An 18,938-nucleotide genomic window follows, 5' to 3' on the forward strand; every position below is an offset into this window, starting at 1 on the left:
CTGGAGCCGAGTGGTCCTGGCGGAACCCAAACTGAGCATCAGTCAGCAGGTTATTGGTGAGTAAATGCTGCTTGATAGCACTGTTGACGACACCCTCCATCACTTTGCTGATGATTGAGAGTAGACTGATGGGGCGGTAATTGGCCGTATTGGATTTGTGCTGCTTTTTGTGGACAGGACATACCTGGGCAATTTTCCACATTGTCGGGTAGATGCCAGTTTTGTAGCTGTACTGGAACAGCTTGGCTAGAGGCACGGCTAGTCCTGGAGCACAAGTCTTCAGCACTACAGCCAGGATGTTGTCGGGTACCATAGCCTTTGTTGTATCCAGTGCAGTCAGCCACTTCTTGATATCATGTGGAGTGAATCGAATTGACTGAAGACTGGCTTCTGTGATGGTGGGGATATCGGGAGGAGGCTGAGATGGATCATCTATTCGGCACTTCTGGCTGAAGATGGTTGCAAACACTTGTTTTTTGCACTCATGTGCTGGATTCTGCCATCATTGAGGATGGGGATGTTTACAGAGCCTCCTCTTGCTTTTGGTTGTTTAATTGTCCACCACCATTCATGACTGGATGTGGCAGGATTGCAGAGCTTTGATCTAATCCGTTGGTTGTGGAATCGCTTCGCTCTGTCTATAGCATGTTGCTTCTGCCGTTTAGCACGCATGTAGTCCTGTGTTGTAGCTTCACCAGGTTGGCACCTCATTTTAAGGTACGCCCGGTGCTGCTCCTGGCATGCTCTTCTATACTCCTCATTGAACCAGGGTTGATCCCCTGGCTAGTTGGTAATGATAGAGTGAGGAATATGCCGGGCCATGAGGCTACAGATTGTACTGGAATACAATTCTGCTGCTGCTGATGGCCCACAGCACCTCATGGTGCCCAGTTTTGAGCTGCTAGATCTGTTCTGATGGTGATAGTGCCACGCAACACGTTGGATGGTGTCCTCAGTGTGAAGACGGGATTTCGTCTCCGCAAGAACTGTGCGGTGGTCACTCCTACCAATACTGTCATGGACAGATGTATCTGCGACAGCTAGATTGGTGAGGATGAGGTCAAGTAGGTTTTTCCCTTGTGTTGGTTCGCTCACCACTTGCCACAGGCGCAGTCTGGCAGTTATGTCCTTCAGGACTCAGCCAGCTCGGTCAGTAGTGGTGCTACCGAGCCATTCTTGGTGATGGACATTGAAGTCCACCACCCAGAGTGCATTCTGTGCCCTTGCTACCTTCAGTGCTTCCTCCAAGAGGTGCTCAACATGGAGGAGGACTGATTGATCAGCTGAGGGAGGACGGTAGGTGGTAATCAGCAGGCGGTTTCCTTGCCCATGTTTGACCTGATGCCATGAGATTTCATGGGGTCAGGAGTCAATGTTGAGGACTCCCAGGGCCACTCCCTCCTGACTGTATATCACTGTACCGCCACCTCTGGTAGGTCTATCCTGCCCGTGGGACAGGACGTACTGAGGGATGGTAATGAAAGAGTTTGGGACGTTGGCTGAAAGGTATGATTCTGTGAGTATGGCTATGTCAGGCAGTTACCACAACTAAATGCCAAATAAAACTGTTCAGTCAAACTAAATTTTAAAATCATTCACATTATCTATTTGTTGTGTTGTTTGTTAAACCAGTCTCCATCCTTGAATAAGGGGACTTTTTGAGTTGATGAAAGGAAAATACAATCGGTGAGTGTTTAAATCACCTCTCTGCTACACATTCCAGTGAATAACCTACTAATTACTTAATCATCAGTGTGCAGTCTATGTTATGCATTACTGTACATGGCTATTTCCTAGTGCTTTAATTGCCTTTCTGTCTCTGGTCCCAGTGTAAAGTCTACTTAACCATTCTCTACAGCCTCATTTTCACTTCAGCTTTACATAATTGTAAAGTGCAGCTGGGGCACTGTTATTATTATAAAACAATCTGGGACATTTTTTGTTTACTTGATATATTGGCAAAGATGAGACCTGTATTATAATGATCTTATATAAAAAGGATTTTTTGTTTTTGATAAAGTCTCTAATAAGCTCACCGTATGATGTGGAAAACCTTGGAGACCATTTTGTAAAACCGCAAGCTGGGAATTAATTAAAAAATAAAGAACCCCTCGGGACAAATGTAATGTGCAGCATATGTGTTAATGTTAGTACTTGGGGGATAATGACTAAAACCAGTTACATGCTGTTTGTGCTGCTTTTCTTTGTTAACAGCCGTGTCAAAGGTTTACCAGAGCCCAGAGGCCACTTATTGGCAAAAGACGACTTAAAGCAGTAACTTACTGGTAAATGCAAAAGAAAAGCAGCAGCATGTCAAACTAAACTTTATTATGTGATTAAAATATTGTCTAGACATAATAGAGCAACTCTGATTTCATCTATTTCAAAGGTTTGCGGATTCTAGACTATTTTTATGTGATACAATATGTTTCTAAATGGCAAAATGATTTCTCCGCTCTGATTACATCAGTTAATTGTAGAACTGGTTTCTGGAATAGTTCAGTATCACAAGAACTTGCTTTAATTTCAAGCATTCAATTTAGTGCATAAAGTTAAAAAAAATGTAGTATAACAATCACATGGTAAAAATGACATTTAAGGAATGTTCATGATAACTGTAGCAGAGAAACACAGAATAACTGTGAATGCTGGAAATCTGAAATAAAAACATAAAACACTGAAAATATGTAAAAAATATATCAGCATATGAAACAGAAGGCTGTGTTAACATTTCAAGGGGGGCCCTTCATCAGAACTGCCACAGTCAGGTGAGAACAGCTTTTATAGGACTGAGTAATAGGAAGAGGGAGGGGAGAACACAGGTAGAGGTTCAGAGTTGAAATATGCAAAGTGTCCATTAGCTGCCTCTTTGTGCAAGTAGTTAGCATTTTTGACCTCCGGACCTCTACCTGTTGTTGTTCTCCTCCCTCTCTGTTTTGATCAGTCTTATAAAAGGACAGCCTGATCATGCCAGTTTGAATGGAGGGTCCTAGCTGAAGTGTTAGCATAGCTTTCTCTTTCAGATGCTGACTGACCTGAAGATTTCCAGCATTTGCTGTATTTAAATGATGGCAAGAATATTTTCATCTTATAGAGTTAAAACAAGAATTAGATAAATGAGGATGAAAGTATAGAAAGGGAAAAAAAATGTAAGAAGGATCAAGAGTAGAAATGTTGACAACTGTGGCAGAAACAGAGGGAGTTCTGTTACATTTTCTCCTGTATATCTCTGTCCAGTTACACGTTATCCTTTTATAGCATAGAATCATAGAATGTTGCAGCGCAGAAATAGGGAATTTGGCCTATCAAGTTCGTGCTGACGCTTTTCTCCATAAGCCGACTGGTGTAATCCCAGTTTCCTGCTCATTCCCCATAGCTTTTAATACCCTTGAAGCAAAGGACGTCACAAAGAATCATCTCAGAATCCTCAAAGTCCACAGTTTAATTCACACTGTAGTTCCCAAGATTACAGTTAGACAAATTAAAGCTTTTGACCTTCAACTTTATCTGTCATACAGATTGAGGGGTTGTCAAAGTCTGTAAGCAGGAGTGTAGAACAGGGCCTACAAAGTTTCTCAGCAGGTGGAAAGGCAGGAGTGCTGAATGTTCTCATGTAGGGCAGGGGGGTAGGCCATGAAAACTCTAAGTGGGGATGGTTGCAAAGCTTCTCAGCATTGGACCAGGTTGACATATATTCTCAGTGGAGTCGGCCACAATGACAAAGACTGTCAGTGGGAGGGGAGGGACAGGATAGCTGCCAAACACTAACAGTTGGATGGTGGATTGATGGGCTGAGTAAAGTCCTCAGTGGGGAAGACATGGGCTGCGAAATACTCTCAATGGTGGGGCAGGGTTCCAAAGGTTCTGTTGGGTATAGGCCAAGGTGGGGCGACTTGGAAGGGGAACAGCGAGGCCTACAGAATGAGTTGTGGGAGGAGGAACACTGTAAAGGGTTGGGTTGTATAGGGTTAGTCAACCTCTGGTATTGTATTGTTCCTCAATTGTTGAAGATTGTGGTTTATTCAACATTCATCATTCTGACACCAAGTTCTTAGGCAATATATGGAAGGACTAGTTCCCTGGAACATGGGTCTAGGAGAGGAGCAGGGGGAGGCCAGAATTTATCAATGCTTGCACAAATACACATCTATGGCTATCAGTTTAAATTGCAGACAGGTGAGCTACTTTACTAATTATATTATTCAGGTTCTTTAACTTACCTCTAGCTTTTTTACAAGATCATGCTGCTCCTCAAACTGAATGGTGATGAGTTAAAGGTGGATTCTACATAGAATTGGATGGTGTCTCACAATATTGATATACATTAGCTGCTACTGCTTTTTGGACCTAACGTTACATGACTATGGTAAGGATCTATCTCAGCACCACCTACAGGTGTAATAGGTACTGCATATAAATATGGACACTTTTAAAAGATAAAATCCCATTTGGCAGACTGATAAGGTTTTCCATTTAGTTTGAAATGGAATTTTGTGACCCACTCAGCAGTTTTATAATAGACAATGAGTGCTGACCAAATTCATAAGAAGAAATAACTGGAATGGAGCCATTTTGAGTTCAGTTGCAAACACAAGACTTTGAACTGATAGTGGATATGTTGTTTTTCAGGCTTGTCCATCCTTTTTTCAAGAAAAGTATGGCTTTTCAGATGCAAATCATCATTTTCTCTGACCAACTGAGCCAAGTACTAGCTAAGTTCTGCTGTAAGTAATTGGACCAAAAGATGAAAAGAAGATTTCCCCCCATTTATTCTTTTGTAATTATGCATATCCTATTTCCACAAACATTACTGTTACGAAATCTGTTTTTTTAATATCTGAAGGTCAAATAATATTTTCAAGTTTATATTGTGGTGAATACTTCATATACCAGCCCTCATGAGGACACCTAATTACATATCTTGGCCAATTCTTTTTTGTAGGTCTTAATTGAAACAACCCAACAATAGAGGAGCACAGAATCACTGATGATCTAGTACTGATGTATATTCCCTAGAATTCTACAGGTCGGTATACATCCACATTCTCTGGCAAATTAAGTGTTGGGGAGCTCTTCTTCTATTGGGACTGGTGCGGGAGGCATAAAAGATCTCTGGTCCCGAGAGGCTTGATTGCTGGACTGCAAGATTGGGCTTTGACTTTACGTGCAGCTCAGGTTTAGAATTCTTTCATCTAAAAAAAACCTTGCTAATTAGTGGTTATGATAATGAAGAGCTGCATGCTATCTTGAGATCCCTTTATTCTAAACGAGTTCTCTACATATTCCTTTGGACTTGGAATGATTGAACTGCAGCTTAAATTCTCTCGGATGTGAAGCTTTCTAACAATGTTAGAAATCCCCCCCTCTTTTGAAACACAACTTCTTTAATAGTAGGACGATCAGTTCAATCATTAACCAAGGTTATATAGCTTTGACCTTTCTTGGAGCTTAGCGTGCATTGCATTAATGTGAGAAGACTAAATTACATTGAATTAACCCCAAGGAAAATATTGTTAGCTGAACTCCCCCAACTGCAAAACGAGTACTGCCGGTCGCCATTACAGGAACATACATCTGTGTTAATGAAATATTTCTAGCTATCAGAAGGTTATTAAAATATTTCTCTAAGAATGCCCTCAACTAAAGAAAAAATTCTGCAGGTTTCCCATTGTTATTGCATGAATAACTGACCAGTGTACCAAAGGTAAGAATTTGTTTTGATCCCATTACATTTCAGTTGCTTATTTATACTCTTTTTTTTCGGTAGAATTTGTAATTTCAACATTAACCAACTATCATGCTCTGTGGACTTAAGATGAGACAGAACAGGACAGTAAACAGACTATAGTGATAATAATCATTTTCAGGAGCAAAAGTGAATGGAATAAGTAATGCCAGAGCTTAAAACGTGAGGGCAATGTATAATCTATTGAAAAATATTTTTTTTGTTTCAATTATGGCCTAAAAAAAGGAATTAGCCAAGATATGTAATTGCGTGTCCTCATGAGGGCTGGTATATGAAATACGGACCGCAATATAAACTTCAAAACATTATTTGAACCCCAGATATTGAAAAACAGATTTTGTAACTGTAACGTTTGTGGAATTAGGGTATGCAGGGGCTGAATAAAAGTTAAAAGGATAGGACCTTGCTGGAAAAATTATGACTGTTATATTTTGAAATTCAACTTGTAACAGATATATTAATCTGGTAATTAAGGTAAACATGTGTGTTGGATGAAGACTAAAGTTTAAAAGGGTGAGTTCTCATTAGAAAACATTTATGGAGTAAATTTTCAACTTTCCGCCCTTGTATAAAACTGCCATTACGGATCAGCCACTCAGTTTTCCCTTTCATTGATTTCAATGGAAAGGAATATCGGCCGGTTTCTAAAACGGCCAGCCAATTTGCAATGCCAGATATATGCCCAAGTGGTAAATTAAAAATCTTCCCCTATAAAGACTTAATTAATCTAATCCAGTTTTTAAAATGCAGCTAAAACTTTTCCTTCCTGGTCAGGTACATTGAAAGTGAACTTTTTGAATGTCCATTATCAGAACCTAGATTTTCAAATGGCTGAAAATGCTTTATTCTACTGTCTCTCTTCTTGAAAATGGTATTATATTAAAGGTACATGCAGAAGAGTTGTACTACACAGTGCACAAAAAAGCTAACTGTTTTGTATTTTTCCGTGCCAGATGCTGATTATCCAAAGAAATTGATTGCACAATTATTTGTACAACCTTGCATAATAATTTTCAACATTGTGGAAAGCTTTTTCGTTTACCACAAATACTCACTGAATAGGAATTAAATTGTGAAATAATGTCCCTTTAACTGCAATGAAAGAAGTTATGAAGTGCAAATGATTTTAGACTATTATTGTAACCTGCATTTTTATTATAAACTGTTCTGCAGTCTGGGCTGCGAATAGAATATCTGTTCTCCTGGCCAAGCATATTAATTTCATTAAAATGGGCATAGGCTAAAATAATTGCAGAAATGTCAAATATTTAATTCAACAACAACTTGCATTTATATAGCGCCTTTAACATAGGAAAACATCACAAAGTGCTTCACAGGAGCACAGTCAGACAAAAGTTGATGCCGTGCCTAAGAAAGGGATATTAGGAGGAGTGGCTAAAAGCTTGATCAAAGTGGTAGGTTTTAAGGAGGGACTTAAAGGAGAAGAAAGAAGAAAGAGGTTTAGGGAGGGAATTCCAGAGATTAGGGCCTAGACGACTGAAGGTACAGCCGCCAATGGTGGGGTGAAAGGAGTGGGAACTGCACAAGTGGCCAGGATCAGTGCGGGTAAATCGCATGGGCCATTTTTACTGCCCACTGCCCGGTTTACACCCGGTGGGCAGGACTTAAATCAGCCCTCAAACTTTTTCAAAGGATCTGTGGTGGCAAGAGCCACTTGTATATCTCTGCAAATGAGAATCTCCCATTATAAAAGCTCAGAGATTACAGTGCTCTTATGCCATAAGATATAGTCAGTGTACCTTGTACTTACTCAATGCTTTAGTAGAAAATATCACCAATATCCGACTGTTTGTCAACAAGAGTCATAGCTTAAAAGTCAGTTCCTTTAAAGAAATGTATGTGCATGATGGGGGGGCGGGGTGGCAGTATTGATCAAGGAAAATCTTACAGTTCAACAGAGGGATGATATACTAGAGGGTTCAAAGACTGAATCTATTTGTTAGAGTTAAGGAACAGAAAAGTTACTGTTACATTACAATAGATCCCCAAATAGTAAGGAGATAGAGGAGCAAATCTTTGGGAAAATTCAGAGAAATGTAAAAATAATAGAGCAGTAATGGTAGGGGACTTCAATTACCCTAATATAGACTAGGGAAAAACAGTGTGTAGGGCAAGGAGGGTGAAGAATTCCTAAGATGTGTACAGGAGAACTTCCTTAATCGGTATTTTTCTAGCCCAACGAGGGAGGAAGCAGTGCTGGATCTAGTTCTGGGGAATAAAATAGGGCAAGTGGAGTGTGGTTCAGTGGAAGAACATCTGGGTAATAGTGATCATAATCTAATTAGGTTTAAAGTGGTTATGGAAAGGGACAATAAAAAATCAAAGGTGAAAATACCTAACAGGAAGACAGCCAATTTCAGTGATTTGAGAAGGGATCCAGCACAGGTGGACTGGAAACAAAGATTGGCCAAGAAAACAGTAAATGAGCAATGGCAGGCCTTCAAGGCAGAGATAGTTTGGGGACAAACCAAACGTATTCCCATAAGGAGGAAAGATGGGACATCCAAAGCTAGAGCTCCCTGGATGACAAACGAAATAGAGGTTAAAATAAAACAGAAAAAGGAGGTTTATGACAAATGTCAGGCACAGAATACAGTAGAAAACCAGGCAGAATACAGAGAGTACAGGGTGAAATTGAAGGGCTATCAGAAGGGCAAAGCGAGAGTATGAGAAAAGATTAGCAGGTAACATAAAAGGGAATCCAAAAATCTTTTATAAACATATATAAGTAAAAGGATAGTTAAAGGAATGGTGGTGCCGATTAGGGACAAAAAAGGAAATCTTCTTGTGGAGGCAGAGGGCATGACTGGGGTACTGAATGAGCACTTTGCATCTATCGTCACAAAAGAAGAGGATGAAGTTAATGTCACAGTAGAAGAGAAGGGAGTAGAAATATTGGATGGGATAAAAATAGATAGAAAGGAGGTGCTAAATAGGTTGGCATCACTCAAAGTTAACAAGTCCCTCAGTCCAGATGGGAAGCATCCTATTTTGCTGAGGGAAGCTAGGGTGGAGATAGCAGAAGCTCTGACCACAATCTTTCAATCCTCCTGGGAGTGATGCCAGAGGACTGGAGGATTGCAAATGTTACACTCATGTTCAAAAAGGAGGAGAGGGATAAACCCGGTAACACAGGCCAGTCAGTCTAACGTCAATGACGGGAAAACTACTAGACACCATTGTCAAGGACAAAATTAATTCTCACTTGGTGAAGCATGGATTAATAAAGGACAGCCAGCATGGATTTGTTAAAGGCAAATAGTGTCTGACTAACCTGATTGAATTCTTTGATGAAGTATCAGAGAGGGTTGATGAAGGTAGTGCAATAGATGTTGTATATATGGACTTTGATAAAGTACCACATAACAGACTTATTCAGAAAATAGAAGCACATGGTATTAAAGGGACAGTGGTAACTCGGGTGCGTAATTGGCTAAGGAGGCAGAGGGTAGTGGTGAACAAATGTTTTTCTGACTGGAGAGAAGTATGCAGTGGGGTCCCCCAGGGGTCAGTATTAGGACCACTGCTTTTCTTGTTATATATAAATGACCTGGACTTGTGTAATGGGAGTACAGTTTCGAAGTTTGTGGATGATACAAAACTTGGCTACGTAGTAAACAGTGAGGAGGATGGTAGCAGACTTCAGGAGGACATAGACAAACTGATGAAATGGGCAGACACATGGCAGATGCAATTTAATGTGGATAAATGTGAAATGATGCACTTTGGGAGGAACAACATGGAGAGGCAGTATAATCTAAATTGTACTATTTTGAGGGGCTGCAAGAGCAGAGGGACCTGGGGGTGCTTATTCACAAATCTTTAAAGATGGCAAGTTGATAAGGTGGTTAAGAAAGTATGGGATACTTGGCTTTGTAAATAGGGGCACTGAATACAAAAACAAGTCAGTCTTGCTAAACCTTTACAAATCACTGGTTAGGCCTCAGCTGGAGTATTGTGTATAATTCTGGGCACCACACTTTAGGAAGGATGTCAAGTCTTTGGAGGGGATATACCAAGATGATACCAGGGATGGGGGACTTCAGTTATGTGGAGAGATTGGAGAAGCTGGGATTGTTCTCCTTAGAGCAGAGAAGGTTAAGGGGAGACCTAATAAAGGTATTCAAAATAATGAGGGGTTTTGATAGAGCAAGGGGAGAAACTGTTTCCTTTGGCAAGTGGGTCGGTAACCAGAGGTCATAGATTTAAAATAATTGGCAAAAGAACTAGAGGGGAAATGAGGAGAAATGTTTTCACACAGAGGTGTGAATGCATTACCTGAAAGGGTGGTGGAATCAGATTCCGTAGGAACTTTCAAAAGGCAATTGGACATGTACTTGAAGAGGACACATTTTCAGGGCTATGGAGATAAAGCTGGGGTGTGGAACTAAATTAAACAGCTCTTCCAAAGAGCCAGCACAGGCACAATGGGCCAAATGGCCTCATTCTATGCTGTAAAATTCTATGATTCTATGACTCAATTCTATGATTGGGCTTGTTTGACTGATTAGTTATTAATTATTATAATTGGAATACTTCACCAGGCCAATGTCCAGAAACACTAGCAGTAAACCATTAATGGGAACAACCGACTTGCATAAGGGCAAATGTTTCAAAAATCAATAGTTTCAATATTTTAAGAGTCAGTATAAATAGTTAATTCATTGACCCTTGAAAAAATTCCCCTTACTCAAATGGGTTCATGATTACCAAGGCTTTTGTATGTGATTTAGAAGTACTTCCCCTTTTTATATTGTGTGGGGCCTGAACTCCTTCCTGTGCAGCATAGAACCACTCATCTGTTGATTCATAGTTTAATGGGACAGGAGAAAACTCAAGGATACCCTAGATGAGAAGATACATTTTCCAACTGTCTTGATAAGTTAAAAGGAATACATAAAAATTGATTATGATCTTTTATACAAATGTACTGCAAGAAATCTGCAGCGTTTCCCTTTCTTCTCTTTACATGAAGAAAGCGAATCTCAAAAATACCATCAAGATTCAATTTATTTATAAAAATGACATTCCTATCCTCTTTATCTTGAGCTTTTAAGTGATTTGGTTAGATTTTTCTACCCTATAATTAGAAGGGGAGTTAAGTTCAAGATCTAAGATATGGAAAGGAAACTAGAAAAAGGAAAAGAGTGAACAGTGAGCTTTTATCTATCCTGTATTTAAATTGTTATGCATGTTAATTGTATTAAATTGAACAGGGTATCAACTTACAAGATGAAAAAAGCAAACGTTTTATTTTGAGGATATTTAAAGGAAAAGGTGCAGAAATGAACTTAACACTATTCCTTTAATCTTCTTAGTTTGTCGTTTAAATGAACTTCTGCCGCTAGCTGATGCCCTAGCAACCATGGACAGTCATTTTTTATATATATATATATATATATATATATAGATGTGATTTGGAAATTATGATGTCACTTCCACCTCATTTGATTATTATGAATCTCCTATCTCCAGGCCCAGTGGCAAAGTGGGTCATGTTCAAAAGGAGTGAAAACCTGGCGTTACAGGTATCTATCTACCTCTTTACCTGGTCCATTACAAGTGAGAGACCACCACCAACCTTTATAATCCAGTTTAATTTTTCCTCACACTGTGAACTGGACATAATTGACACAAAAATTGGCCTACAGTCTCTAGTTTTGCTTGAGACTTAATAATTTTATTTTCATGTTATTAGTTCTATGGTTGCAGTCTGAGATAAGTAACCTGATTACATCTACATTATTCATTCCTCTCATCCATTCATGGACCCAAATCAAATCCCTTCTCAATTGTTTTTACAATTAAATTAAACTTGGTTCTTTGAGTCTCTCCTAATACTTTAGATCTTTAACTCTTAGTATCTCCAACCTCAATCAGAAATACAAGAAGTACCTTTTCAACTTTCTGCCAACCCTTGCTTCTTTTTTGGCAGCCCTAGGGAGACTGGGGGTGGAAAAGTGCTCAGGTGACACTCTGCCGTATCCCTGCCTCCATAAGGCTCCCCTCCATTTCCCAGTAGTTGGGCCCAGTGGCAGAGACTAAGCCCACTCATATGTTTGATGCAAGAGTTGCCTGTTAAGCTCTGGCATCCAGCGTCCTCCAGATTGTAGTGGGGGCCCCAAAATTTATTTTTGGCACCAGAGCCTATGCAAGCACTCACGTTTGCCAGAAAGCCATAAGGCTGGTGGCCAGATTCGCAGCTGTATGTCTTTCATGTTTCCCTGCATTAGGGCCTGTGCTGGGATTTGCCCCTGGGCTCGGGACACCAAAATCATCCAAAGCTGAGCCTGGACAGAAGCATCACACTTTGGGTCTATCTGGCACTGGGCCAGAGGGCATCCAGAAAAATTGGCTCCTATTGGTCACTACCCCAGACAGATTCTTTCTTTCATTTGGCACAGCCTTCTCCTTTACATAGCCATGAGTATGTTGGCAAGTTTATCAGTACTTCCGCAGGCACAGGAGAGAAAGGGGCAGGGATCGGGAGGGGGCCAGCAATGGTCCTTGGCACTGCATTGGAGCCAGAAGGATCACTCCTGTACTTCCCGGCTCCACATTCCGGTAAGTAGTTTGTAAAAAAACGTACCTTTTTGGTGGCAACCTCCTTTTAAGGATTACCTTTTTCCGAACGGCATTCAGGGCAGACATTTTACAAAGGGGGCCTCAAACAGGTGTTAGGTTTTTTTGCATATACCAATAGGGGGCCTGACGCCTGTTTCAGACATGGGCCCTGGCCACCTTTTTTTCTGCTTTTACCAATATGGCGAGCAGCGCAACTCCGGTGCGTAATGAGCGTGCCCGCTATATTGGATACTTTGGCACCCATTTCGCGCGTGTAAAATGGGCACAGCGCCATTGAATTTCTAGGCCAATGTCTCTAGAATGAACTGTGCATTTAGTTCAGTTTTACTTAATTTCACCTTTCCCTTACCTATTCTCCATTTATGGTAAAGAACTTCTCAGACAGTGTATTAAAACACTGTTTAGCCACCACGGGGACCTAAGGGACAGAGCAGGCTTGGATTATGTCACAAACTCTTAATAATCAATCATAATGAATGCAAGTCCTAGAAAACATATTTTCCTTTAGCAAAGGCTATGTGTATATATTGGATAACTGGTGAAACTTAGTGCAAATGTGACTAATCGACTTTAGTGTCACTTAATATTTAGATTGATGGATTAGCCATAAAGGATGGTTTTAATTGCCTGGCTTTTGTGAAACAAATGATAGCTTGCAGTTTTGCTCTGTGTCAAAACTTTTCATTTTTTAATGAATTATGAAGGATCACACACAGCAAAGGAATCTATTTTTAAATAAGGCACACATTTACTTTTAATTAAAAGGGCAATTATGAACTGAGAGTTGATCTTCAGGTTTTAGCACTCAAGGTTGGTACTAATGGGCTAAAATCCACAACAAATGCATCTTATTCATTAGTTTCCAGTTAAAATAATCTGCTGACAGATATGGGCAAAGTTCACAGATGGATAATGGCCATTTCAGTGAGATACCAGAGTGACCAATGACCAGTGCCCATGGAACTATACTTCGCACAAAGTCAACATTACAGGGGATAGAGAGCAACATATCCAAGTTTGCCGATGAAGCAAAGATAGGCAGCATTGTGAGCAGTGTAGCCTTGTGTAGGGAAGCTTAAAATTACAGAGGGATATTAATAGATTAAATGAATGGGCAAAACTGTGGCAAATGGATTTGAATGTCGGCAAGTGTGAGGTCATCCACTTTGGACCTAAAAAGGATAGATCAGAGTACTTTCTAAATGGTGAAAAGCTCGAAACAGTGGAAGTCCAAAGAGACTTAGGGGGTCCATGTACATAAATCATTAAAATGTCATGGACAGCTACAGAAAATAATCAAAAAGGCTAATGGAATGCTGGCCTTTATATCTACAGGACAAGAATACAAGGGGGTAGAAGTTATGCTACAGCTATACAAAGCCCTGGTTAGACCACACCTGGAGTACTGTGTTCAGTTCTGGGCACTGCACCTTAGGAAGATATATCGACCTTGGAAGGAGTGCAGCGTAGATTTACTAGAATGATAGCTGGACTCCAAGGGTTAAATTACGAGGAGAGATTACACAAACTAGGGTTGTATTCTCTGGAATTTAGAAGATTAGGGGATGATTTGATCAAAATTTTCAAGATATTAGAACCATGAGTTCTAGAATCATTCTTGTTCCTTTTTTTCTAATGCATCAGTGCTTTTTTGAAGGTTGGAGATCTAAGATTGCACACTATTTCAAGTGTGACCTTATCAGTGAGCATAAATAAGGTAAACATCAAGGTTAACATACCTGAACAGGGGAGGGGAGAAGATTGACAAGAAAAATACATTTAAAAAAGGGGGAAGTTAAACAGCTTTTTAGGCATTCATATTTTAAGAGAGAGATGAAAAGTTATTTATTCATTTACCTTTTTGAATTTAATTTTTTTTGTGGATTTTAAGCTTGTGTAAGTGATGAATACTGATGGTGAAGCATAATTATTCGTCACACTGAGTTGGAGTCTCCAGGATTCCCAGGTCAGATATAGTAGGGGTTAAATGAAGTGCAGGAATCCGTCTACACCACTCTAATATTACGTTTGATTTGCGATAGTGTTAACTCTCACACTTTTCACATAACCTTTATAATTGCTGTTTAGTAATAGTCAAAATATTGTCAATAATATCCTTCCAACATGTTAGCCAAATACTAGGCAATTAGCACAGCTCCATCCCCTCGGGGCTTTTCACAACTGAATCCATTATCATGTCACTGAGGGATCCGTAATGTTATTCATTTAATTTTGACTTTAGTCAATGTGAAATGTTCAATCACAGCTCATTTGAACAGTGAATGTAGACTGACTGTAGACTGTGTTTTAGTTATTGATTGGGGACTTACACTGAGTTTAAGATACCTTGATGTTTGTGGAATGCTGGTGTTGAACAAATTAAAAATATTGAATTGAAAGATAAAAATCTTTAAAATGTGTTGCCAAATTTAAGATACAGATTTTGAAGGAAGAATTGTTCTAGTGATGAATGTTGCTGATCTACTATGTAAATACCATGTAGTGATTTCCAGAGAGCACTGGCACTGATTACTACAGAAAATGTTCAGGTATGTTAACCTTGATGTTTACCTTATTTATGCTCACTGATAAGGTCACACTTGAAATAGTGTGCAATCTTAGATCTCCAACCTTCAAAAAAGCACTGATGCATTAGAAAAAAAGGAACAAGAATGATTCTAGAACTCATGGTTCTAAATTATGAGTAGAGACTTGTAGAAGGAATGTGTTCTGTTGTTAGCAGAACATGATCCACATCTCGAAAATGATAATAAGCACAGATGATGTAGATGTAAGAAGGATATTTGATTGATAAATTCATATTTGATTTCCAGAACAAAGGGGCATAACCTTAAAATTAAAGCTAGGACTTTGAGGGGTGATGTCAGGAAGCACTTCTTCACACAGTGGAAATCTCTCCCCCCAAAAAGCTGTTGAGGCTAGGTCAATTGAAAATTTCCAAACTGAGATAGATAGGTGAGGGGATTAACGGATATGGGACCAAGGCAGGTAAATGGAGTTAAGATACAGACTAGCTATGATCTAATTGAATGGTGGAACAGACTCGAGGGGCTGAATGGCCTGCTGTTCCAATGTTCCTTTGTTCCTATAATGTCAGCACAGAAACAGGTACTACAAGTTCAAAGTTAGCAAACCATAAACTTGGCTAGAGATAACACTTTTTATCCCACATAATAGTGGATATCTGGAACTACTGTGTGTGAACTAGTTGTGTGAAATTCCTCCCTTTGCTATTTAAATAGAGGTGGTAACCCATTTTAATGCCTCTCTTAACTAGCCGAGAGGGATGTTAAGCATTCGAACGATAGATTACCTATAATATGATGTGGTGTATATGGACCTTCAAAAGGTGTTTGATAAAGTGCTGCATAATAGGCTTGTCATCAAGATTGAAGCCCATGGAATAAAAGGGGCAGTAGCAGCATGGATACAAAATTGGCTAAGTAACAGGAAACAGAGAGTAGTGGTGAACAGTTGTTTTTCAGACTGGAGGGAGGTGTACAGTGGTGTTCCCCGAGGGTCGGTATTAGGGCCACTGCTTTTCTTGATATATATTAATGACTTGGACTTGGGTGTACAGGGCACAATTTCCAAATTCGCAGATGACACAAAACTTGGAAGTGTAGTGAACAGTGAGGAGGATAGTGATAAATTTCAAGAGGACATAGGCAGGCTGGTGTCATGGGCAGACATGTGACGGATTAAATTTAACGCAGAAAAATACGAGGTGATACATTTTGGTAGGAAGAATGAGGAGAAGCAATATAAACTAAAGGGCACAATTCTAAAAGGGGTGCAAGAACAGAGAGATCTGGGGGTATATGTACACAAATCGTTGAAGATGGCAGGGCAGGTTGAGAAAGCAGTTAGAAAAGCATACAGGATCCTGGGCTTTATAAATAGAGGCATAGAGTACAAAAGCAAGGAAGTCGTGACGAACCTTTATAAAACACTGGTTTGGCCACAGCTGGAGTATTGTGTCCAGTTCTGGGCACCACACTTTAGGAAGGATGTGAAGGCCTTAGAGAGGGTACAGAAGAGATTTTCTAGAATGATTCCAGGGATGAGGGACTTTAGTTACGTGGATAGACTGGAGAAGCTGGGGTTGTTCTTTTTGGAACAGAGAAGGTTGAGAGGAGATTTGATAGAGGTATTCAAAATCATGAAGGGTCTAGACAGAGTAGATAGAGGGTAACTATTCCCATTGGCGGAAGGGTCAAGAAAAAGAGGACATAGATTTAAGGTGATTGACAAAGGTGACATGAGGGGAAACTTTTTTACACAGCAAGTGGTTAGGATCTGGAATGCACTGCCCGAGGGGGTGGTGGAGGCAGATTCAATCATGGCCTTCAAGAGGGAACTGGATAAGTACATGTCAGGAAAAAAAATTGCAGGGCTAGGGGAAAGGGCAGGGGAGTGGGACTAGCTGGATTGCTCTTGCATAGAGCCAGCACGGACTTGATGGGCCGAATGGCCTCCTGTGCTGTAACCTTTCTATGATTCTAATATCTTCTACTTCTCGGTGTCTCCTATGAACAAGGTCATGAAAACACCAGCTGATCCATCAAGCTTGGCCTGTTCACCATAGTGCATCTTGTTCACATCATTAACTCACCCCCACTGCCATGCAATCTCACATGAGAGGCAAAAAAGATTTTAAAAACTTTAGGCTAATTTAGGAAAAAAACTCTGGGAAATCCCCCCCCCCCCCCCCCCCCAGATGATCATGCAAGGTCCAGGAGACCACAGTGACTGGTACGACTATTCCTGTCAACCCAAAGTCCTTCTATTACTTGAGATGTCTTCCACTCTCTGCAATTTGACCAGCTTCCGTTTGGACGATTACAGCAAATCCGTACTCACTGCCCATACTGGCAGCTTCTTCCAGAGTTCGACGACTCTGCAAAAAGATGATCTTCCTGGCTGCTAACCTAACCCTATTTTTTTGTAATGTGTACTGATGCACCCCACCCCCAGTATCCCCTGCCTAATTTATCCACGTGGACAGAATCTAATTCCTTCATAACTTTAAATATCTCAATCATATTTCCCCCAGTTTACACATTTCCAAGGTTAAAAAGTCTCAGCCGTCTCAGCCAGTCCTGGTGTTCCCTCTGACTTGGAAAAATCACCCCTTAAAAGACCTCAGAATTCAATATTCCAAGCTGGCAGCATTACTTCTGGACTTTTAAAAAATATACATACCTTTACCATCATATGGGAAGCAGGACAGCATATAAAGCCGAGAACCATTATCTCCCAAGTTCTCTAACCAAAACCACAAAAACATAAATACTCTTGAACAGATAGATAAGATATTTATTGTCCCTATACAGTTCCAATCAAACAATATACAATTAACAAAGTTGTTAGCACTTTGCATGTCAGGTCTGTAATTGGATAAAAATTATAACCAATGATATCATTGACACGTTTTGTCAATGTACAGAAATAAAAATATCTTGAAACTTAGAACAAGTCAGTCTTGTATATATTCATGTACAAGACTAGAAATTTATGTCCCTGTTTGTGGTTAAAAATAGCGAGGATCCATCTTCCCTCGGATTTCCTTCTTAGCTTGTTTTTGTTCTAGTGAAACAATTTCACCAAGGACGGTGAACTTGGGAGCAGCAAACTACTGTAATGCCATCAGGTATTGCTCCACTCCACTCCTCCAGCAACATATTATTTAAGTGATGACTTTCCCTCCTGACTCCTGACAAAGCCAAACTCCCACCACTGATGTAAAATTGGAGACATCATATCAGGATGGATACTCAGGGAATGGAGATTTAAAAGCAGAGAGTGAGCTGGGACTGTGTGTTAGAAGGGAGAGCAGCTTTTTAAACATTACAGTGTTGGAGCAACACAGTAACAGCAGATAGAAATACAATGGTTGAAATGAGAAAAATATGTATTTGTAGGCAACAGCCAACATGAAAATATGAATTTTGATGGAAAGCAGCTTTGTAATGTCAACCCTCAATTTATATAAGAAATGGATTTTTTAGGTTTTTTTCAGTGGAATTTTGTGATAGAGCATCTTATATGTGGAAATGGTAAATTGTAGTAATAGAGAAGATTTATCACAAATTAAGTTATGTGACACATAAGGCTATATTCTCTTTATTGATGTTTACCTTTTGATAAAAGCATCAAAGAGTGGTGGAATGTAAGAAGAAAGAGCTGATGGACTGACTATTCATTCCTGTTAAACACTGAACTGTGGGTCCTTATCACTCCAAAAATGAATTAATGAACAGTAGGGAAAAGGGAGTAAAAAGTTATTTTTTTGCTTGTAAGCCTTGTAAAAAAAGTGTGTGTTTTATTCTAGGTCAGAACTAGAATTAACAAAATTAATGATTTGGGAGATTTTGAAGTATCAACACAACAGTGAGAGAAAGGAATAGTACACATGAGTTTTTTTGTCCATAAGCATGAGTGGACTGGCCATTTACAGTTATATTGCAGTGGAGCAGGAAGAGGGAGGGCCTGGGAGCACCGAGAACACAGACGACACAAGACTACGGAGATATTATCCCAGGGAGTGGGTCCACTGCAACAA

The 18,938-nt window shown here is 39.9% G+C and overlaps 1 protein-coding gene across 2 annotated transcripts in view; it reads left to right on the forward strand.

Moving 5' to 3' along the window:
- The first annotated feature begins 5,543 nt into the window (after positions 1-5,543).
- Positions 5,544-18,938, forward strand: part of casr (calcium-sensing receptor) — a 75,049-nt gene continuing 61,654 nt past the window's right edge. For both annotated transcript variants that reach the window (XM_067992998.1, XM_067992995.1), the window contains exon 1: positions 5,544-5,704. The gene's annotated coding sequence lies outside the window, so the exon portion shown is untranslated. The remainder of the gene's footprint in view (positions 5,705-18,938) is intronic.

Source organism: Heptranchias perlo, chromosome 11, assembly GCF_035084215.1.
Source record: "Heptranchias perlo isolate sHepPer1 chromosome 11, sHepPer1.hap1, whole genome shotgun sequence".
Classification (NCBI taxonomy): domain Eukaryota; kingdom Metazoa; phylum Chordata; class Chondrichthyes; order Hexanchiformes; family Hexanchidae; genus Heptranchias; species Heptranchias perlo.